This window comes from Eublepharis macularius, chromosome 5 (assembly GCF_028583425.1).
Source record: "Eublepharis macularius isolate TG4126 chromosome 5, MPM_Emac_v1.0, whole genome shotgun sequence".
Classification (NCBI taxonomy): domain Eukaryota; kingdom Metazoa; phylum Chordata; class Lepidosauria; order Squamata; family Eublepharidae; genus Eublepharis; species Eublepharis macularius.
Window position 1 is genome coordinate 96,665,662 of NC_072794.1, and position 22,496 is coordinate 96,688,157.

At 39.2% G+C, this 22,496-nt stretch overlaps 1 protein-coding gene and 1 long non-coding RNA gene across 2 annotated transcripts in view; both read right to left on the minus strand.

Annotated features, from left to right (window-relative positions):
• Window positions 1-22,496, minus strand: part of MAST2 (microtubule associated serine/threonine kinase 2) — a 422,441-nt gene that overhangs the window by 248,325 nt on the left and 151,620 nt on the right. The window lies entirely within an intron of this gene.
• Window positions 3,388-22,496, minus strand: part of LOC129330028 (uncharacterized) — a 30,476-nt gene continuing 11,367 nt past the window's right edge. Inside the window, exon 3 of the long non-coding RNA XR_008597046.1 lies at window positions 3,388-5,116. This is a non-coding gene — a long non-coding RNA (uncharacterized LOC129330028). The remainder of the gene's footprint in view (window positions 5,117-22,496) is intronic.

Consider the following 22,496-nt stretch of genomic DNA (forward strand, 5'->3'; position numbering starts at 1 on the left):
GAAAGCACTTCATGCTGTCAGGAGCTTTTAGAATGTATACAGCTGGCTTGCTCATGTGCAGTTCCCATGTGGGACTGCAGAGAAGTCAGTGAACTGGGTGTTCTCATTGGTATGCAAAAAAACCCTCCTCTTTGTTGTCTACTTACTATTAGGCGGAACAAGCTGGAAATTTGGAAATCCCATGCAGAATCTTCATGATTTGCTTCCTCCACCACCACCTCCATTAATTCTTAACGGATTCAACCTTTGGTATCTCCTAAAACAAGCTCAGTCCTCATCAGGCCACTGGGGAGGGAGTTTTAGGTAATCTACAAAGGCATTTTTCTGGGTAACTAGGAAACCCTTGAGCATATTGAAATATTACCATGTTTCTGGGAGGCCTGACATTGTTACTTTTGTGATTAGCGACAAAGCTCTGTGGACCCAATGCAATATTTATTTAGGAGCAAGTATTCACAGGTCTGAGGTGAAATGTTTCTACTGTGTTCAGAAGCGATTAACTACTTCAGAAGTATTAATTTCAGTACATTGTAACATGTCTTATTTCATTACACCAACAAAGTATATTATTCTGGGATTTACATTCTAATCTGTATGCACATTTTCCTTTTCATCATTTCAAGCTGTATACATTATGATTGCTTAAGGCACACATTAAGTTACATAGTAATACATTATCTAATTTGAACAAGTATTACAATGACTGATGTCATGTCTGTTGGGTACATACTATTGTAGCCAGGAGACCCAACCTGTGAAGTTATTAATCCTTTCTAAAACATGAAAGACAGACATGTAATCTTTTATAAAATGAGCAAACATAATTAAATGCAATGAAGAAAAAATAAATCAAAGATGGAAAAAGCCATTTGAGAAGTACCTTGTCATTACCATTCACCCTAAGACTATCTGCTTTACTTTTATAAATAAAGTCAGCTGCTGGTATAAAAAGCTACCACAGCCATCACAAATTTCAAGCTACTGCCTCAGGCATGCTATCATTCAAACAATGAATTTCCTTTTGTTGATCATTACAGTGGAGTGAGATAAAGACAGAAGAGCTGGCTGAGCAAAGAAAATGGAGCCAACAACAAATAATTTGATAGAAGATAAAATCATTTAATAAAATGTATAATTTATATTAGAACCTTAAAATCTATTTTGATTGCATCAATAGGTCATTGTGAACATTACTAGAATGGTAAGAAAATTCTTTGTGATGTTTTCACTGAGCACTTTTATCATTTTAGTAATGTCAGTAACTTTCCATTCTGCTATCAATATCTTTTTGTTATTGCCGGTGGATATATGAGAATGCAATATTAAAATGGCTTGGATTTAATTCACTTTTTCAATATAAAAATATGGAAACTTTACTCCTATAAATCTATACAGCTTTGTTTTACTTAGAAACATCTTGCAAGCCTTAAATAGCATCTTGCAAGCTTTTAATAGCATCTTCTTTCTTGAAGCAAGTGGATAAAGACATTTAATATGCTCCCACTGTCTGGTGGACCTCTGGCAACAAAGTGTTGATTTTGATCCAGTTTTTACATCTACTCTATTACATCTAGAATAAAAAAACTACCATTACCTTTCACTAGGACATCTCTTCAGCAAGGTAAAGCTTTCCTCCTTAGAAAGCCCATCTAAAACTAATGCTGCCATACCAATATTGGGTATAACCAAGAGGCTAGATTTCACCTTCTGTAACTTCACTAAATTGCCAAATAGTTCTCTATGCCTTTTATCAGTTAGGCAAAATGCATGCAAGATAAATTTGTCCTAGTAGTGTGAGAAATATCCAAAAACATTTAATAACCAGCTTAGATAAATGTACATCTTGTTTACATATGGTTATAATGACAAACAATTTCTTAAGTATGTGTACTGAATTAGTATCTAGATAATAAGATACCAATGTATAGTTTTTGTGTATCTGATGCTATTTTAAAACTTGAAGAGACCATGTTAGGATAAGGCAAACAATTCTATAGCTGTAGTCCAATATTTTTAAAAATCTCTTTTGTAAAAATGGCACTATACATAATAAAGCACATATTAAAATTAACAAGCAGATCTATAAACTGTGCGTATTAAATAATATATATTCTGTTGTCATGGGTTGGGCTGCTTTCACACAGGAATGAGGAAAGCAGTGAGAAGGCCTGTGGTATACAGGAACTGCATTCACAAATCCCCTTCTTCGTGCTGCTCACTGCTGGCGCTGCCCCTTCCCAAACCGTTCCAGCTTGTCACTTCACTATTGTGAATACAGCATTTCCCTCTATATTGGCTGAAGGCAAGGATTTCACACAGATTGCTCTCTGTGCAGGTGGCAGATTGTTTCCCCTTTAAGTATGAGCAAAGAATCTTTTTCTTTGATCCAGATTAAAAGAGAAAGCTCCAGGAGCACTAGGAGCCATTGGGGCCTCCAATGAAACACCACAAAGATGCAGATCTACAAATATTAATCAAAACTTTGTACAATGCAAGCTTCTTAATGAGTATTTCAAGGCTCTTTTGTACCAGATGATGTTTTATAACAATGTGAATAGTTAAATAAAATATAAACAATAGTACTAAACAATCAGATGGTGGTGATGAAGAGTGCTGTCAAGCTGTAGCCAACTTATGATGACCCCAGCTGGGGTTTTCAAGGCAAGAAACTAACAGAGGTAGTTTGCCATTGTCTACCTCTAAACAGCAACCCTGGTTTTCCTTGGAGGTCCCCCATCAAATTACTAACCAACACCAACCCTCCTTAGCATGAAAGATCTGATGAGATCCACAGTTTGTCTGACCCGTCCGTTTCAGGTGAAATGCTATACTGAATGAGCACATTCAAAACAAGAATTACTTAAAAATAACATCTATCCAGATGTCTCCCCTAAATTATAATTCATTGCAAGCTATTGTCTTATTTGAATATTTGCAAATTTCATATATACTGTACTATATTGCTATCTTTGGGAGTTTTAGAAGCAGGGTGGATTTGATTTGAATCAAACTGATTTAAATCACCATTTAAATCATGATTTAAATCACTAGTCAGTAAGGCTTGATTTAAATCATAGTTTTCTACATAAAGACTAATTCTTGCTGGTATAACTTTAATATGCAAGTAGATGAAGATTTTTAGAATAACAACTTTTCATATTAGTTTTACAGTTGTATAAAATATTGATTTTAATACTATTAGAAACACATTATAGTTAATTTATTGTGAGATGAATTATCCCCAGTTTAGGTTAATCATTCATATTTGGACAACTTTTCTGTTGTACTTTATTGGAAGGAGAAAAATAATCATTACCTTAATAATAACAATTTAAATAGTTTTATTTATTCAACTGAAACAATAACATTACAGCATATGTTATTTGCTTAAACAAACATCCATGTTTGTTAACTAATTTGGCTAAATAAAATATATATATTTTAAGAAACTTAGACTGTCAGCCCAGCCTACACATGAAAAACTTAAATACTGTCCTCTGTAGCTCACACATCATCTACATCTTCTTCTTTGTTCATAATCTGGAAAAGAAAAACAAGCTTTCCTGCTTTATCGGGTCCCAAACGATTTCTCAGTTTAGAATGAATGAGTCCAAAGGAACAGAATATTCTTTCAACGCCTGCAGAAGAAGCTACTGCTGTTAAAAGTGAAATCATTACTTGAACAGTCTCTAAATCCAAGTGCTTAAGTGACTTCCACCAGTTCACTGGTGTGACTTTCTTTAAAATATCTTCAGCAAACATATATTTCTTGAATGGTTCCCCCTTAGCTCTGAAGTTTATTATAGTTGGCATTACAGATGGATGATTGCTGGATACCCATGTCATAGCTAACTCCTCTTCCTCAGCACTTAAGTTTTGACCCTGGTACTGGATATTGACAATATTTGCCAAAAAATGAGCTAGAGACAGTGCTTGTCCCATTCGTTTTTTTAATGCTTGTAATTTAATTCTGTCCATGTGTAGTTCTGTTTTTAAGTGTTCACTCAGTTCCTTCCAAATTTCAACAGCATCAGCAATAAAACAGCTATTTTTCTGTATTTTGTTTAAATCTTCAAGATGGGTTTCAGGATGCTCAGCATATGTTCAACATTTCTCTTAAGCCCAATGTTGAGGATTTTGGCCGTGACAGCGCCATCTATTTTATCTCGATTTTGTTCACAAACTGTCATCAGAATAGGCCAGTTCTTGATATACTGCTCAAAACAGTCCACCACAGAGTTCCATCTAACATCTTACGGGAGCGTTAGCTTGGTTCCACCCATCCTTTTCAGAGCTGCTGCAGCAAAATGATTGTTACGGAAGTATTTAGCAATTTCAACAACATCAGTCTTTATTTCTGGAACACTTAAGTCTTTGGCTAAGAGGTGCAGCAAATGAGCACTGCAACCATATGTTATTAGCTTTGTATTCCCTTCCTGCTCTTCTAAATTTCTTCTCATCTTGGATACATTTGCAGCATTGTCTGTGACCAAACTGCGTACTAGACATTTGAATTTTTGTTCACATGTTATTATAGCTTTTACTGCCACTTCTTGTAAGTATTCTGCTGTGTGTGCATTTCCTGACGTATCAATTGTTTGTGCGAGGAAGACTTTCCCTTCTTCTGTTGTTATACAAGCACATACAACAGGATCATTGTGGACATTACTCCACCCATCAATACTTAGGTTAACAATTCTACCCTCCAGAGCTGTTGCACATTGCTCCATTTCTCTGTCATACACTTTATCCAGCAGTTTCCCTGCAACATCTGCTCTGCAGGGTGGACTGTATCCTGGTCTCAGTGACTGAACCATATTAATGAAATGTGGGTTCTCAGTCAGACGGAAAGAAGAGTTCGTTGCATAAACAAACTGGGCAATTTTTTCATCAATTAACTCTTTTTCTAATCTGCTAGTTTTTATCACAAACGTATCTATGGTGGTTCCAGGAGGGAAGGGTTTTTTCTTTCTTTTAGGTGATATACTGTGGGTGTCTGATGATGATGCAAATGAAGCACTATCCGGGATGGATAACTCTGAAACTGTAGAACAGGAGGATGGTGATCTTGAAGGTGGATAGTTTCCAGAATCCTTAATGTTGACGATGAATTCCCCTAAACAAAAAAGTCAATGCTGTTATTTTATTGTTTATACAATTTCTGCTTATTGTACAGCACTGCCCCAAAAGGAATATTTGCTTTTCTTCATAACTGTACCAAATGACAGTAACATGCAGTAATAAGAAATATAATTTTGCTCAAACATGACAGTTCAAGGCAGTCTTTAGAAATATGATTCAATAAAAATGTTTACCAACCTGAAGATCCTGCCTATTCAAATGTGTTTCTTTGGTCATCTTCATCACAGCACTTCTCATGATGTTGCCTCATTCGGGCCACCAGGCCTTGCATTTCTTTGTTGCAGTGTTTGCATTTTGCACGCATGCCTGCCTTACCGATAGGTAAAGGAACTTCATTAAAGTATTCCCAAACTGGGTCTCTTTTACGGCCTGCTGCCATTATAGGTTTTTTCCTCCAAGGAAAGAATGTGATAAACCTCAGGTCATACACACAAAAAATCCAGAGACTTGTGCAGTATTGTGCTCAAAAAGTTTCACTTTCATTTTGTACTGCTTGCCCCTCCCTCCTCACACTTAGTTTCTTCTTGTGCAGATCTATTCCACTCCAAACAATCAGAAAAATATTGTTTCTATTCACTGAACTTCTTGAAACTTAGCACTGGAGGGGTTGATTCTGTCTTCATAGGTTTGTAGAACAATAGGATTAAGGTCTTTTTCTCAACTCTGTTCATGTTATAACATTTTTGCTGTGAAGAAGAGGCATGTGATCTCTGCTGAGCTGACACAAATTCCGTTTTGAGAACTGCAAAACCAAGTATCTGTGATAATATCTTGTAGGCAGAGAAACTGCCCAATAATCTTACAAAAACCTCTGGAAGAGCATGACATTGTGAATGGATTAATGGAATTTATTTACCAAAAAAATTAAACGTATACAGCCTTATTCTACATAATTAAAAACTAATCTTTATTTCATGATGGAATAACCTTTGGATGGTAATATATTTTCCTCAAAAAGCATTTTATTAAAAAAAATCCAATTTAAATTTAAAAAATCCGATTTAAATCAAAAAAATCCGATTTAAATTTAAAAAATCTGATTTTTTTGATTTTTTTAAAAAAATCATTGATTTTTATCCACCCTGTTTAGAACCAAGTAAGTATTGAAATTTATAATTTAAACATCTGGTGAAGTAACCTGATTCACAAAAGCATACGTTGAAATAATTCTGTTTGGTCTTTAAATCACTGGATTTCTGGTTTATTCTATCACCATGGAACTCACACTACGTAGAAATTACAGAAATTATTCACAAGGAGGTGACAATTTAAAGAGCAAGTGTCCTTCTGGTTTCTGTATTTGTTCCTCTCATCTTTTCTTTTCACTATTTTACTTGGCCTTATATTAAAAGTCTGTTATTTATATGCAGATGATCTTTTTGTCTCTTCTATGGTTTTCTTCATCTGTCTTTTATCTTTCCTTTTCAATATAATTTCTACATGCTTAATATAACTACAGCTGAAATTCCCTTTTCTTACTATTCCTTCCTTGACTTTAATCTCTAGTTTTCCAGTTTCTCAAGTCCATAATCCTGGTTTGAATTTAGGTTCCTCTCTTCATATTCTTCCTCAGACTCAAGCCCTCTCCAAATCCTGCTTGATTTCAGCTTTTTGAGATTTCTAAGCTTAGACCTTACATTTGTTTGTGTTCTCATTCTTTCATATTTAGTTTACTGTAAATATTAGTTTACTGTAATATTCTTACTGACTTATTCCTTTCTTATCTAACTTCCTTTCTTATCTTAATTTATATCCTTAACTGCTATTGTTTGCTTGTTTTGTCATGGTTTTTCTTTATTCTTTTCTTTAAACTGGATTCAATTTCCATACCATGACTTCTCATTACCTTTCATCTTTGCTTTCATTATGCACCCCACATTGTTCATTGAGTTCTTCAGACATACCAAGCCTATTTTTTTTCTCATCAGTTAGCTATCCTTTTGCTTTGGCTTCACTTTACCATTAGAATTCTTCTCGTAAAATAAAAGACAGGATTCTGCCAGTTTTAGAAACTATTTTAAGGACCACCAATGTTTCTCTGGTATTCACATGCTGTTAGAACATTGTATCCATACAATAAGATGTTCTCATGGCCAAACCAAAGTTATAAAAACAGTACTCAAAATTTGGTTGCTGTGTAGAATGTAGTGAGAAAAAATGCTCAGGAAAGCATAGTAATACCTACACGGCACTCTCAATGCTGTGATTCATTATTATTCTGGCCAGGAGATCAGAGCCAACTTGAACATTATGTCAAATACATATAGACTAGAAAACAACTTTCAACAGGCAGCTTTACCATATTGTAAATATTACACCTCCATCATGTGGACTGTCTCCATATCACCATTAGGCACCTCAAAGGGTGAGGAATCCATGGAAGTTATTTAATAATAACAACAACAACATTTGATTTATATACTACCCTTCAGGACAACTTAATGCCCAATATGAGTGGTTTACAAAGTATGTCATTATTATCTCCACAACAAACCACCGTGAGGTGGGTGGGGCTGAGAGAGCTCCAAGAAGCTGTGACTGACCAAAGGTCACCCAGCTGGCTTCAAGCGGAGGAGTGGGGAATCAAACCCAGTTCTCCAGATTAGCGTCCCGCGCTCTTAACTACAATATCAAACATGGCTGGCAATATTTAGAATAGTTCTTTGTTATGGACACTTAATTTCTGGAATGGATTCAGTCCTGAAATTCACCATGGAGCACTGCACTAGTCTTAGAAACTGCTTCAATTTTTCACAAATAATCCGTAACAGTTTATTAGCAGTAAGAAGCAGGATTATTCTCATGCTAGTGTTAACATTCACAAGCTCTTGCTGTTTAATTAATAAGCAATATGTTTCAAATCTTCCTTCCTCTCTCCCTGATAGCTGCCATGAAAGATGATCATGTACCACAAAAGCACAAAAGTTTTCTGAATCAGCTTAGAGTTACTCTATTGTAAGGAATGCTTTGGTCAACTGAGTGACAAAAATAGCACTGTATCTATCACCTGGCACTGAGCAATTACTCATTATATTAAAGCAAGTGGAATCTGAGATGAAGCAAAAACTAAAAGTGGAAATTACCATTTACAAACAGAACTATTTTAAATAGCACTTAACATACAGCTATTCACTAATACTCAGTCATCCCTCAAGAAGCATAAAATCCTCAAAATAAAATACCAAAATGAATGCATTAAAATGGTAAATTACTATGAATGCTAGATTACACTGATGGCGACATGTTTCAATACACATTTGAAATTTGACAAAGCTGTGTATTTTTATGATATCTAAAGTAATTGTCAAGCAGGAAGTAATACTAATTTCTTTGATCGTCTAACAACAACTAAGAAAGGATGCCAAGATGGTTTGAGGCTGATGGGGAAAACATAGGGGTTTTTTTACATAACTGCTAGGATGAGAGTTAGACAAAGGGGAAAATCCTGCCTGAATCTTGGATTGTGGGTCACAGAATTGTCCACTGAACTCTGTAACAATTATTCAGCTACAGCAGGGGTTTCCAAATCTTTCTTAGCATGTGAGCTCCTTCTGAATTCTGACACAGGATGGTGGGCACAACCACAAAATGGCCACCACAGGAGGCAGAGACACACAGAGAGGAAATCCAAGTGCAGGGGACAAGAGGATTAATTTTTTAAAAAGCACTGCGAAAGGTGATGATAGGCACCATGGTGTAGAACCTGATTGGGCTTTTGCCCAGCAGGGCTTCTAACTGGTCACTGGAGGTCTGATTGGCTGTACACATTTTTAAAATGAGAACCAGTTTGGTGTAATGGTTAAGAGCGCAGGACTCTAATCTGGAGAACTGGGTTTGATTCCCCACTCCTCCACTTGAAGCCAGCTGGGTGACCTTGGGTAAATCACAGCTTCTAGGAGCTCTCTCAGCCCCACCCACCTCACAGGGTGTTTTGTTGTGGGGATAATAATGACATACTTTGTAAACCGCTCTTAGTGGGTGTTAAGTTGTCATGAAGGACGGGATATAATTCAAATATTATTAATATTATTTTAAAACATTGCTTTGGCAAAAAGCTGCCACCACAGCACAAGGATCTTCACTGTTTGACTGAGGGTAAGCTGCATGTATACAAGAAAATGTTTTTAAACAATCTGTTAATTTTAAAAGGCATCGTATTAAATAGAGTTTCTGCTTGAAATGTTGAAGAGCTACTGTAAATTTTAATTATTCTGATACCATCCTGAAATGCTTTGCTTGTTTTTAAAAGCTTTTAAACCTTGTACCTCTGCCTTTGGATCTTAAATTCAGCTCCTCCTTACATTATCTTACACTTACATCTCAGAAGGACCCAGGTCCTAATAAACACTCCTTATAATTCCACTCACACAGAGCTTAGGTGTTCTCTGCTTCACCTAAAGGGACTTTGTGTGAGGAATCCATTGAAATCCACTTACTACACAGACTACAGTGAGAAACTATGCAACACCTTATCCAGGAAACTCTTAATTCACCTCATTGGACTGATGTACAGCAAGCAACAATGGATCAAGCAAGAGATCTCTGAACTAGACTCTTCCATGAAAAACACTCCCTCTGCACAGACCAGGAACTGGCAGATGTTTACCACAACCAGAGAAACTATTTATTGCAATCTATTCACTGAATTACAGAACAAGAAGGAGAAGAAATTCTCAAAACTCCTGCCTGCAACAGAGAGCAAAAACACTTTGGATCCACCAAGCAACATCATTAATCTCTCCAGCTACAAGCTGAGCCCAGCAGAGGAATCAGTCCTCTCACGTGGACTATCTTTTTGCCCAGCCAGACCCACACAAACCATACAACTTTGTGGAGACCTGGAGGCCTATTTTAGACGCCTAAGACTGAAAGAATTCTTCAACTACTCTGCTGAACAAAACGATGAACAAAGCACTGAACAGACACCATCACAGCAGCCCCCACCCCCCCAACCCAGCAATACACAACCATCATTACAAAACTCCAGAAAAAAGAATTCCACATGGAGGCCCCCTGAGGGTCGCAACTCCTCATTGGACTTTTACATTGAATGCTTCCGTAGACGTACTCAGGCTGAGATAATTGACAAACAACAACACCTAAAGCAGAACCTCCGCCGTGGAGAAAGAGAGGCCATAAACAGCCTCCAAAATAATTCTGGCATCGTAATCAAGGAAGCTGACAAAGGCGGAGCAGTTGTCATCATGGACAAACATAATTATATACAAGAAGCAGAAAGACAACTCTCCAACACAACATTCTATAAAATACTACCTTCTGACCCCACGGAGCAATACAAAAGGGAACTCAATAAAATATTAAAAACACTCCCCATGGACATACAAGAATGCATCCATATGGACACACCCCAGGAACCACGACCAGGAAGATTCTACCTACTACCCAAAATCCACAAACCAGGTAACCCAGGACGCCCGATTGTTTCAGGAAAATGCACCATCACAGTAGGAGTCTCGGGATACATGGACTCTATCCTCAGGCCCTATGCCACCAGCACACCCAGCTATTTACGGGACACCACTGACTTCCTCAGGAAAATACAGTCCATTGACAACCTACCAGATGACACCATCCTAGCAACCATGGATGTGGAGGCCCTGTACACCAATATCCCACATGCAGATGGACTGCAAGCCATACGGAATATTATCCCGGACAAAACCACAGCACACCTCTCCACTGAACTTTGTCACTTCGTACTCACTCACAATTACTTCGAATTTGGTGACAACTTATATCTACAGGTTAATGGCACAGCCATGGGCACACGCATGGCACCACAATATGCTAACATATTCATGGCGGACTTGGAGCAACGCTTCCTCAGCTCCCATCCACTGGAACTACTACTATACTTAAGATTCCTGGATGACATCTTCATCATTTGGACCCATGGGAAGGAAGCCCTTGAGAGATTTCATCAGGACTTCAATAACTTTCACCCTACTATCAACCTAAGCCTGGACCACTCTACACAACAGGTACACTTCCTTGACACCACTGTGCAACTACATAATGGACGAATAAATACCACCTTATACCGGAAACCAACAGACCGATACTCATATCTACATGCCTCCAGCTACCACCCTAAACATACCACTCGGTCTATTGTCTACAGCCAAGCCTTACGTTACAACCGTATCTGCTCCAATGCTCTCGACCGAGACTCACACTTAAGAGATTTACAACAAGCATTTTTGAGACTACAGTACCCACCAAATGAAGTGAAGAAACAAATCAACAGGGCCAGACTAGTACCCAGAAACAGTCTGCTCCAGGACAAACCTAAAGGAACTAACAACAGAACACCACTGGTTGTCACCTATAGCTCCCAGCTCAAACCCATCCAACGTATCATCAGTGAGCTACAACCCATCCTGGAAAATGATACCTCTCTCTCAGAAGCCCTGGGTTGAAGACCTTTCCTTGCCTACAGACAGCCCCCCAACCTTAAACGACTTCTCACACACAATCATGAATCGGCCAGCAGAGTCACCAGCACAGGTACCAGACCCTGCAACAGACCCAGATGCCAGCTCTGCCCTTATATCTACCCAGGGAATACAATTACAGGACCCAATGGCATCGACTACACTGTCTCTGGCTCTTACAGCTGCTCATCCTCCAATCTGATATATGCCCTCATGTGCCAACAATGTCCTTCTGCTCTGTACATTGGACAAACCAGCCAACCTCTACGCAAAAGAATAAATGGACACAAATCTGACATTAGAAATGGAAACGTCCAAAAACCAGTGGGAGAACACTTCAATCTACCAGGACATTCCACCAAAGACTTAAAGGTCGCTGTGGTTCAACAGAAACCTTTCAAAAACAAAATCCAACGGGAGGCTGCTGAATTGGAATTCATATGCAAATTTGACACTGTCAAGCTGGGACTGAATAGAGACTATGAATGGTTATCACATTTTCACAGGTAACAGATTTCCTTTACAGCGGCGTGGTCTGGGGGAGCCCAGTGACGCCTGGTGTGGGCTTTCGGGGACCACAGTTCTCTTTGTCAGATGCATCTGGCAGGGAGAGCTGTGGTTATCGAGGGCTTATACTACATAGAAATTGGATGCTTTTACTGCTGCAAACTAACACGGCAAACTGACTACATACCAAAAGGAGATGTTTACATTTACTAGCAAAGGAATGTTTTGGTTGCCTCCCCCCTAATTGCATCTTGTCCCTCCTCTCCTTCTCTCCCCTCTCCCCCCTCCTCTTCTGTATTTGACCAGTTTGTATCATGCATCTGACGAAGAGAACTTGATTCTCGAAAGCTTATGCTGCAATAAAATTGGTTAGTCTTAAAGGTGCTACTGGACTCTCTTTGATTTTGCTACTACAGACTAACACGGCTAACTCCTCTGGATCTTTCACCTAAAGTTGTACCTCAAGAACACCTTCTCTTTTGTGTTTGTATGACCTGTACATTGCTGCCTCCCTGACTCCCTCAAAAGGTTTTCACTGCCACCAAAGGCTTTCACTTTAGATTTCCTTGTAACTTGCAATATATAGGAAGGCTTTGTTATAGATCACAAGTGTCAAACATATGACCTGCGGGCCAAATCTGGCCCATCCAAGTCTCATATCCGGCCCGCAAGAAACTGAGAGAAAAAGCAGGAGGCTGCTCTGGGAGTGAGCAGGACATACATGACAAGGGTGCACCAGCTCAGAGCTCACCGGCTGAGGCTTCTGGGTCCCAACCCACTACAACTTCTACAATGCTGTGCACTGGAAGCCCTGGCACTGGTGAGGTGGTGCTTCAGCTTCCAGCCTGGCCCTGGGCGATGGGTGAGTGGGTGGGTGCCCTGTCTACACCTTCAGTGTAACTCTCTACCAAAGGGCAGGGCTCATCTTGAGGCAGGAAAACAGGCTTGTACATACCTGTAACTATTGTTCATCGAGTTCTTCTGTGCAGGCACATATGGGACTGTGCATGCGCAGGCCTACCAACTGGAGTAATTCTTCACCACTTCTTAAAAGCTCTGTTAGGGCCCACTTCTCTCAAGTCACATAGGGACCCATTTTCCTGCCTAAACAGGTATGTGATTAGTCGAGAGAAGCAATCCCTTCCCTCAGTTCTCCTGAGCCGCTGCAACCCAAAACTGGACCTAGCCACGAACTGCTTTCAAACTGCCAGAGAGTTCACAGAGGGGCAGGAGGGAGGGATGTGTGCCTGCATAGAAGAAATCAATGAACAATAGTTACAACCCTGTTTTCATCATTGTTCTTCTGTGCAGTCCCACATGGAAGATTACCAAGCTACACACAATAAGGAGGTGAGGTGAATCTCTCCAACTTAGTTTTATTAGATTAACATACAAACATCACTGCAACAAGCAAGTGAACTAGAAGAATGAAAACACTTACAAGCTGTACTACAGCAACAGTAAAACTAAATCTGTTAACACCAAACATTCAGTCTCAATGCAGTTAAGTTGCATTAACCATCAACAACAAATAAACAACAATGAACGATATGCTCAATAAAGTACCACTCTATGAGAGCATAACATAGGTTACAAACTTTTAAACTTCCATAAATCTTATCTTTTTATACATATAAACAGATTGCAACCATCATATGCTGTGCTGTATTTATATCAATGGCATAATGTCATGCAAAAGTGTCAGAAGACCACATAGCTGCTCTACAAATATGTCCGATAGGAACACCTCTGAGAAAAGCAGAGGAGGATGCTTGAGAACTAGTCAAGTGAGTCTCAAGTGCAATGGACATTGGACTCCAGTGTACCTGTATGCCTTTTTGATGGCACCAACAATCCACTTGAGATGGTTTAAGACACCTTTTCCCCTTTATCTGACCCTCCCCCCAAACATACAAACAAATTGGGGCTTGTACAAAAATCCTTTGGTCTATCTAAATAAATGATAATGCTCATTTTAAATCCAAAGAGTGCAGTGCTAGTGCCCAAAACCGATGAGGGATTATATCCTATTTTAGGTTTAAGGGGTTTATGTTTAAATTCCTTCCTCAAGGTTTTGAAATTCAAGATGGTCACACTGTCATCTGTACTACCGCTGTTGAAGTCTGGAGATTGGTTTGCGGTCCTTGATCTCAAGGATACTTACTTTCATATCTGTATTAGAGAAGATCACCAAAAATATCTGGGTTTTCTCTATCAAAGCAGAGTTCTTCAATATAAAGTATTGCCCTTTGGTTTGTCCAATGCACCCAGAGTGTTTACCAAATGTATGGAACAAGTTATGGCTTATCTCAGAGCACACGGGTGTTCCATATTTCTGTACCCGGATGACTGGTTGATATTAGCTGGTTCCAGGGACAAGTTGCTTCATGATGTGTTTCTTGTGGTAGATACCTGTTTACGCTTGGAGCTTCTGATTAACTTTGAACCTTGTCAAATGGTCCCCTATATTGGTGGAAGGGCTACACTGCCCCCAGAGAGGGCACGGGCTATTAAGTCTATGGTCTCTCTTTTTTCCACGAACTGCTTTCAAACTGCTCAGAGAATACAATGTTGGGTCACATGGCAGCTACCACATCTGTGGTCCCTTTTGCGAAGCTTAACATGCAAACATTACAAAATTGATTTGTTAGAATATTTAGGCCCTTTGTGCATTCTCCGGAGGTTAAATTTTCCATACCCAGACCAGTACTCAGGTCCCTACAATGGTGGACTTGTGACAGAAATTTATTCAGGGGCCATGCCTTTTGGTGATTCAAGTCATGATTTTACTGTAACTACTGATGCATCATCCTGATTTTGGGGTGCTTACTGTGGTTCTATGTTAATCCAAGATGTGTGGGCTGAAAGAGAACGGGCATTACATATTAATGAGTTAGACCCAGGATCCATCCGCTTTGCTCTTGTCTCATTCACAGCTATGCTCTAAAACAAGAATGTATTCGTCCAAGCAGACACCACGGCCATGTATTATTTGAACAGGCAAGGAGGCACTGCATCCCTGACCCTCTGCATGGAGGCCACAACTATCTGGAATTGGGCAGTTACCAACAATGTGTCCATGCATGCCATCCACATTGCAGACTCAGACAATTCCAAGGCGATGTGCTCAGCAGGGTACTAATGTCAAATCACGAGTGGTCCTTGAACGATGCTTATCTGTTCCCCATTTTCAATCTTTGGGTGCCTCAGAAATGGATGTCTTTGCAACATCAGCAAATGCCAATGCCCCAGTGTTTTGCTCCAGGGCAGGAAGTGACCCACTGCCCATTGTGGACGCCTTCCAAGTTGCATAAATGAATAGGTTGCACTACATGTTCCCTCCAATTCTCTTCATTGCAAAGGTGTTTTGCAAAATAGAGAAGGACAACACCAGTTGTTTTCTGATAGCCTCCAATTCTACCAAAGAATTATCTACAGAAAGTGAAGGCTACATGCAATCAGGACACTCCAAGAACTCTAGCCAACAACCATTGCCAACAATCGTTAAGACCCAAGGGTCAGATGTTATTGACTCCCACTAAGGGAGAAAGGGTGTCAATCTCTCCAAGAAATTCGGGTTAGAGCTCAATTGCTCCCATCAGAATGGCTTTCCAGAACCTTGAGTGTGGGTAGAAGGCTGAGATGGCTTAGGTCTATACTGCTTGCACCTCTGAGACTGCTGTGGAGGGTTGAACTGACAGTGCTGTGGTGCTTGCTACTGGTAATACTCGAGTTAAATTGTTATTTTGTTTGCTTAGTCAGATAGCTAGTTAGCATAGGACCACTTAGGCCTCAAGTAAAAGTTCCTGCCATGGAAAGAGGAGTCTTTAGTCTTAATGAAGGAATCTAGTATTGTTTATTGGGGGGGCAATTAACTGGCCACATATACTAGGGTTTTATTGCTCTTTGTTTAGTCTCTCAGTTCAGTAGAGTGTTCAGTCTCTAAGTAAGTCTCAGTCTCTCTCTCTAACCATCAACATGTTGTTAGATATTCTTTATTTTCTTACCAAATGTATCCTTTCCCCTGATATGTAGTAAAAGTATTTTTCTGGAGCTAAAACCACAGAAGTTTGTCTACTTATTTCCAATGTGCTAATATTAAACTCTGCAACTTCTTTCTTTTAATCTCACACTAACAAAAGGTGAATGGCTTCAGCATTCATCTGCTGCTTGGAAAGATGAACACCTCCTTATCCTCAGTGAGATCCGCCACATAAGATGACAACTTCTCCCACAGATACAACTGGTACTCGGTTATTATCATCTGATAGTTGGCAATCTGCAGATTCAGGGCAAACTCCAAGTACTGACGCTTCCCCATGCTGTCAATCTTTCTGACTTCCTTGTCTGGTGGGGCAGAATGTGAACCAAACTTATGCTGCTGTACCTCCTCTGTAGCAAGGGATGAAGGGGTCAGATACTTTATCAAAGACTGCCACGTGTCCTGCTTAAATCTTGTACATTTGTTCAATATCCTAAGATGTTGCAGGGAGTTCAGCAGGTGCATTCCAGACCTTGTTGACAATCTCCTCCAGACCTTCCAGAACCGGAAATGTCACCATGGATGGAGAGTCACTATAAATACAATTGAGCAGCTTGTCCTTGGTCTTTGGACCAGTGGAGGAAACATCAGTTTCAAGGACTTTCACCATGTGAGACATTTGCTCTGAGAATATGTGGAGGTCCACATAAGGCAAAACCAAGCTAGGCCCAACGTGATGGATCCAACACTGTCTCAGAACTGATGTCGGAAGGGCCCATGGCTTGTTCCTCCTCATCCTCCTTGGAATCGTAGTGTGACTAGAAAAGGCGATAGCTGGAAAAGGTGATGGCAGCCAACCTCTACCCATAGAAGTGGATGCTTGGATTTGACACATCGTAGCCCGATGGACCCCTCCTGCTATTGACAGTGGCATGGTGGGGAAATGCAGCACACATAGTGACACTGCATTGCATATGAATGCAACGACTTGAAGGTCCCACTCGTCTGGATCCATGATGGCTGCGGTGGGACTGAGCCAGGGACAATTCTCAAGACGACTCTAGTTGGGGTCAAGCCAGAGTGGGTCCCATATCTAGTGCAAGGCCTCAGTGCGGAGAGTGGTCAGTCTTAGTTCTGGAGGCCCAGCCCTGATTTTCCAACAGTCCATGAACCACTGTCGGTTCCGGCAATTCTCCGACGGGCAATGAACAATCCAGCAAGATCAAGTGTGGGGATGGGGTCCAAGGAGTAATCAGGACCACATGAGCCCCAGGAGCAGGTCTTGGAGAACAATGACAGTAAGTCGACTTGGAACAGAACTGTGCCAAATCCTTCACATTCTTAGCTTTCTTGGCCGGCAGTTCTGATGACACCCTCAGATCCGATACACACTTCGGAGAGTGTGGCCTTTTCCCCATCAAATTCGAGCAGGGAGTCGACTTCACAGAAGTCACAGATTCGGCTCTAGAGAATCAGTAGACAAAGACTTAAATGCTTTTGGAGTCAATCTCACCGAGTGTTCCTTTTCGACAGCGGCTTTTGCTGCTGATGCCTCAGAGCCAGAAAACACTTTCAGAGTGCTGCTTTTAATCATTGGGAGCTCTCAATCCTTGCCTTCAGGGTGAAGTTCTGACAGATCTTGCAGGCCATAATGTTGTGTCCTTCACCCAAGCACATGAGGCACAGGTCATGCTCATCTGGGTGGGTCATTTTTGTACCACACTCTGAGCAATGCTTGAAAAGCACTCTGTGGGCCATACTGAGGAAAGATAGATCTTTACCTCAGAATGTAGTCAAACAAGCTTGGTCGAATACACATCAGAGACAGATGAGACCAAATCAGAAACCATAAAACGAAGTCAAAGCCAGTCCAAGATCAATTAAATTCAGAAAAAGACAATCAGAACTGAATTAACCAGACCTGCAAAACTTGGAGGACTAGGCCTTCCAAATCGAACTAAATATTATAAGGACACCCAGCTTAAAAATCTTTTAGCCTACAACTCAACCAACACTGACATGGCATGGCTCCAAATAGAACAATCTTAGGCAAAGCCTACAAGAGGTAATTTGGAACAAACGTAGAGAAAGACCTAGTAACATTTCAAATAATCCTTTTCTCTTAATTACTTTGCAAATTTGGGATATATTTAGGATTCTTTTAACCAAGATACCTCCCCAGTAATGACATTTCTGGGACAAAAGTGGTTTCCTCCAGGCCAGACCCAGGAATATAGCAAGATATGGAAGTCAGCCAAGGCATGCAGATATTATGACATTTTTCACAAGGGCAAATTGAAAACAAAATTGCAGGTTGAACTGGAATGTAAAAGTAAAGATTCCCTGGTACCAATATCATCAGTTACACAATTTTATACAGAAATCAGAATCTTGATAGACCTTTGACACCATTTGAAAACCTTATGAAAACCGACTTGCCCAACGTAAAAAGCCTGATATCCTTATTATACAAACTCCTCTCAAAATGCATGGCAAAAAGACTGTGAAGACAATATAAAGGACATTTATGAAATGTCCTTGATACTGAATTGAAATGTACTTGATACTGATTGTACTAATCTCATATTGTGTAATCTGCTTTGAGTCTCAGCAAGAAAGGCAGACTATAAATGACATACATACATACATACATACATACATACATACATACATACATACATACATACATACATACATACATACATACATACATACATACGTAGAAATTTGTCTTTATTGATTGTTAACATCTGTAAAAATGTTTGTTACTTGACTCTTAATCTAATTTAAAATGTTTGGAATCTTGTTATCGTTGTATTGTTGTTATAGTTATACAAAAAAATTCAGAAATAAAAAGTCATTTAAAAAAACGTAAGCTGGGAGATGGGCCACTCCGGGAGGTTGAGTGAAGATTGAGAGAAGAAGGGCAAGGGGAGGCATTTAAAGTCAGGTTCCTGTGAAGGATGAGGAGGAATTGCAGGGAGAGGCAGTTGGACTGAGTTGTCACTCCGAGCAGAAGGAATAAGGTGGTGCACCTCCTTCCCTGCCCATCTGAGGTCGGAGGATGCCTACTGGGGAGCTCACAGGATAGCAGACCATCAGATGGGATGCCAGTGAGGGAGAAGCCTCACAGAGTTTTCTTAGCTTGTCAGCAGCTGAGTTGTTAAACATCAGCAAGCAGCAAGTAGCCCCAACTACGCAAATGTCATATAGCGTTTTTTGACTGATGCCCTTATTTTTTCCAAACAAACACTACAGATTTTTCTTATTTTATAAGTTGTTTTGAACATTTCCTTTCTATATCACAATACATGCCAAGATCAAGATGTGATTTTCTAAATTATTTCAATCATAGCTTTATGGGCTTAAAGCAGTTTGGACTAAAGGAAGCTGTAGTACAGTCAGCACAGAAGTTTCTGGCTTAGAAGATGTTCTATTTAGTATAAACACTTCTGCGAAAAAGACAGAACTCTCCTTTTGAAACTGTTATGTGTCTGAAACTGCACCCCCTCTCTTAAAGCTGCACTGTTTCCCCCTAGTAAGTTCTGTGGCATCTAAAAGACTGAAAAGTCTATCCTGACCACCCTTCTTCAACACCATGGATACCCTAAAATAGATTAACATTCCCAAACAGTAAACAGCTCAATTTATTTCATTCTTTTTATATATTTATGTTTATAAACCAAGGATCACCATAGATCTATTAATATTTTTGAAATTCAAATTTATATCCTGCCTTTCTGCCCTCATAAAGGCCACCAAGGTGGCTAACAAATTAAAACATGCATACTAAAAGCATTAGTATTTCAGAAGAAAATCAGCCTGTGTTTTATAGATTACGGCAAAGCTTTTGACTGTGTGAATCATGAAAAGCTATAGAGAGTCTTAAAAGAAATGGGGGTTCCACAACATCTGATTGTTTTGATGCGCTACCTGTACTCTGGAAAAGAGGCTACTGTCAGGACAGAATATGGGGAAACAGAATGGTTTCCAATTGGCAAGGGTGTCAGACAAGGATGCATATTGTCTCCCTTCCTGTTAAACCTCTATATCAAAAGGAAAGCTGGTGTCAGTCTATGGAGGACAGGATACGTTGAAGCTGACTCCCAACCCATGCAGCAAGAAATCCAGGCTCTTGAGTAAATGGGTTTTATTGAGATATCTTGGCTTCGCCATACATATGTCCATAGGATACACAGAAGCAATTAAAGGCTGTACACAGGTTCCTTGTTAAGAATGACGCATTGAATACATGATGCACTATAACTACCCCTCTGCATGCCCCCCACCATTTTAGCTCATCCAGCAGAACCGTAATCAGTAGAAGGATGGGAGTATCAGGATGGAGCTGCCCCAAGGCCACTGCAGCAAGCCATCCAAGATAAGGTCTCCGCCGTACTGGAATCTGGAAAGCAACAGGGGAACAGGTGCACAAGGCTATTGCAACATCCTATCTACAATGTGTAACAGTATGGAGGGACTGTAGGCAACCGACCTGACAGCTGGATTAGATCTAGAAGAAAGTAGAGTGAAAATTGATGGGAGGAACATTAACAATTTCAGATATGCAGATGACACCACATTACTAGCAGAAAATAGTGAAGACTTGAAACGACTACTGATGAAGGTTAAAGGGGAAAGCGCCAAAGCAGGATTACAACTGAACATCAAGAAGGCAAAAGTAATGACTACCGAGGAACTACACAATTTTAAAGTTGACAATGAGGAAATTGAAGTTGTTCAAGATTTTCTTTAAAAAAAAAATTATTGGATTAGATTATAATATCATTCAGTACATTCATTACCCCCTTGTAAGTCTATTTCTAACCCCCTCCCTTTCCTCCCCCCCTTTTAGTTGACTTCCAACAGTTTTCCAACCCTTAGTCTATTTTATTACTTAATTACTTAATATCTCATATTCCCTGTTAAACACACACTTAATACTCTTTTCTCTAAACTTATTAAATCTCTACTAAAAATATCTCTATATCTCTATGGTACAAGTTTCCCTTTAAATACCTCAGGTAAACCATATATTCTACCTAAAATAATGCTAGCATAATCATATATATTAGCAATCAAAATATTAAAAATATAACATTACATCCATTTTACTTTCCGATTATCTAAACTCTTTACTTTCCACAATCCTCCTGATTCTAATATTAACTTAAACTCTAATATTCTATTACACACCCATCTTTTACTTTTTCTTGTTCTGAGCTTATTTTAAGTCTATAAGGTAACTGTTATACTCAAATATCTATCATATACTCTTTACTTAAACTATATATTATACATAATATCTAGCTAGCTTAATCTTATATATCTTATGTATCCATAGTAAAACATCTATTATTTAATACTCTATAATTTTTACTTTTATCATAACCCCAATAGTAGCTTAGATTTCTATAATTATATTCCCCCTTTCCCGGTAAAGTCACTTCTCTCTTCTTCTTCTATTACATTTCAATAATTCTCGAACTGCCACAGTTCCCCTTTCACGTCCCATTTTTTTTTCTAGATATTGTTTCAATTTCTCCCAATCTGCATTAAATTGTCCTGGATCAAGATCTTTAAGTTTTCTTGTCATTTTGTCCATCTCAGCCATGTACAGCAATTTATAAATCCAATCTTCTGTAGTTGGTATTTCTTGTACTTTCCATTTCTGCGCATATAAAAGTCTTGCTGCTGTAATCATGTAAAATAACAATGTTCTATACTGCATTGGAACATCTTCCATTCCCAAGTTCAGTAGCAGCAATTCTGGGTTCTTATTTATTTGGATTTGCAAAACCTCATTAATTACTTCAATTATATCTCCCCAGTATTGCTTCGCTACCTCACAAGTCCACCACATGTGGTATAATGATCCTTCATGTTTTTTACATTTCCAGCATTTATTCGACATATTAATATTTCCTAGCGCAATTTTCTTTGGTGTCAAGTACCAACGATAAATCATTTTGTAGACATTCTCTTTAATACTTGTACATGTTGTAATCTTCAAAGTCCTTTTCCACAGGTATTCCCACGCCTCCATTGTTATTTCTTTGTGAAAATTTATAGCCCACTTCACCATCTGGACTTTTACTGTTTCATCCTCTGTAAACCATTTTAAAAGTACTTTATAAATCCTTGAAATTTCCTTTTAACCTTCTTGAAAAATTACATCTTCTAATTCTGAATTCTCCATTCTTATTCCTCCTTTCAAACAGTCCGAATTGTAAAGATCTCTGATCTGTCTATATTGAAACCATCCATAACATGGAGACAGCTCTTCTTCTGTTTTTATTCTCAATTTTGAAAATTCTACTCGAGTTATCTCCTTGTAGGTTAAACATTGCTGCTCATTATCAACAGCTCTCGGATCTATTACTTCATACGGAACCACCCAGGAAGGAATT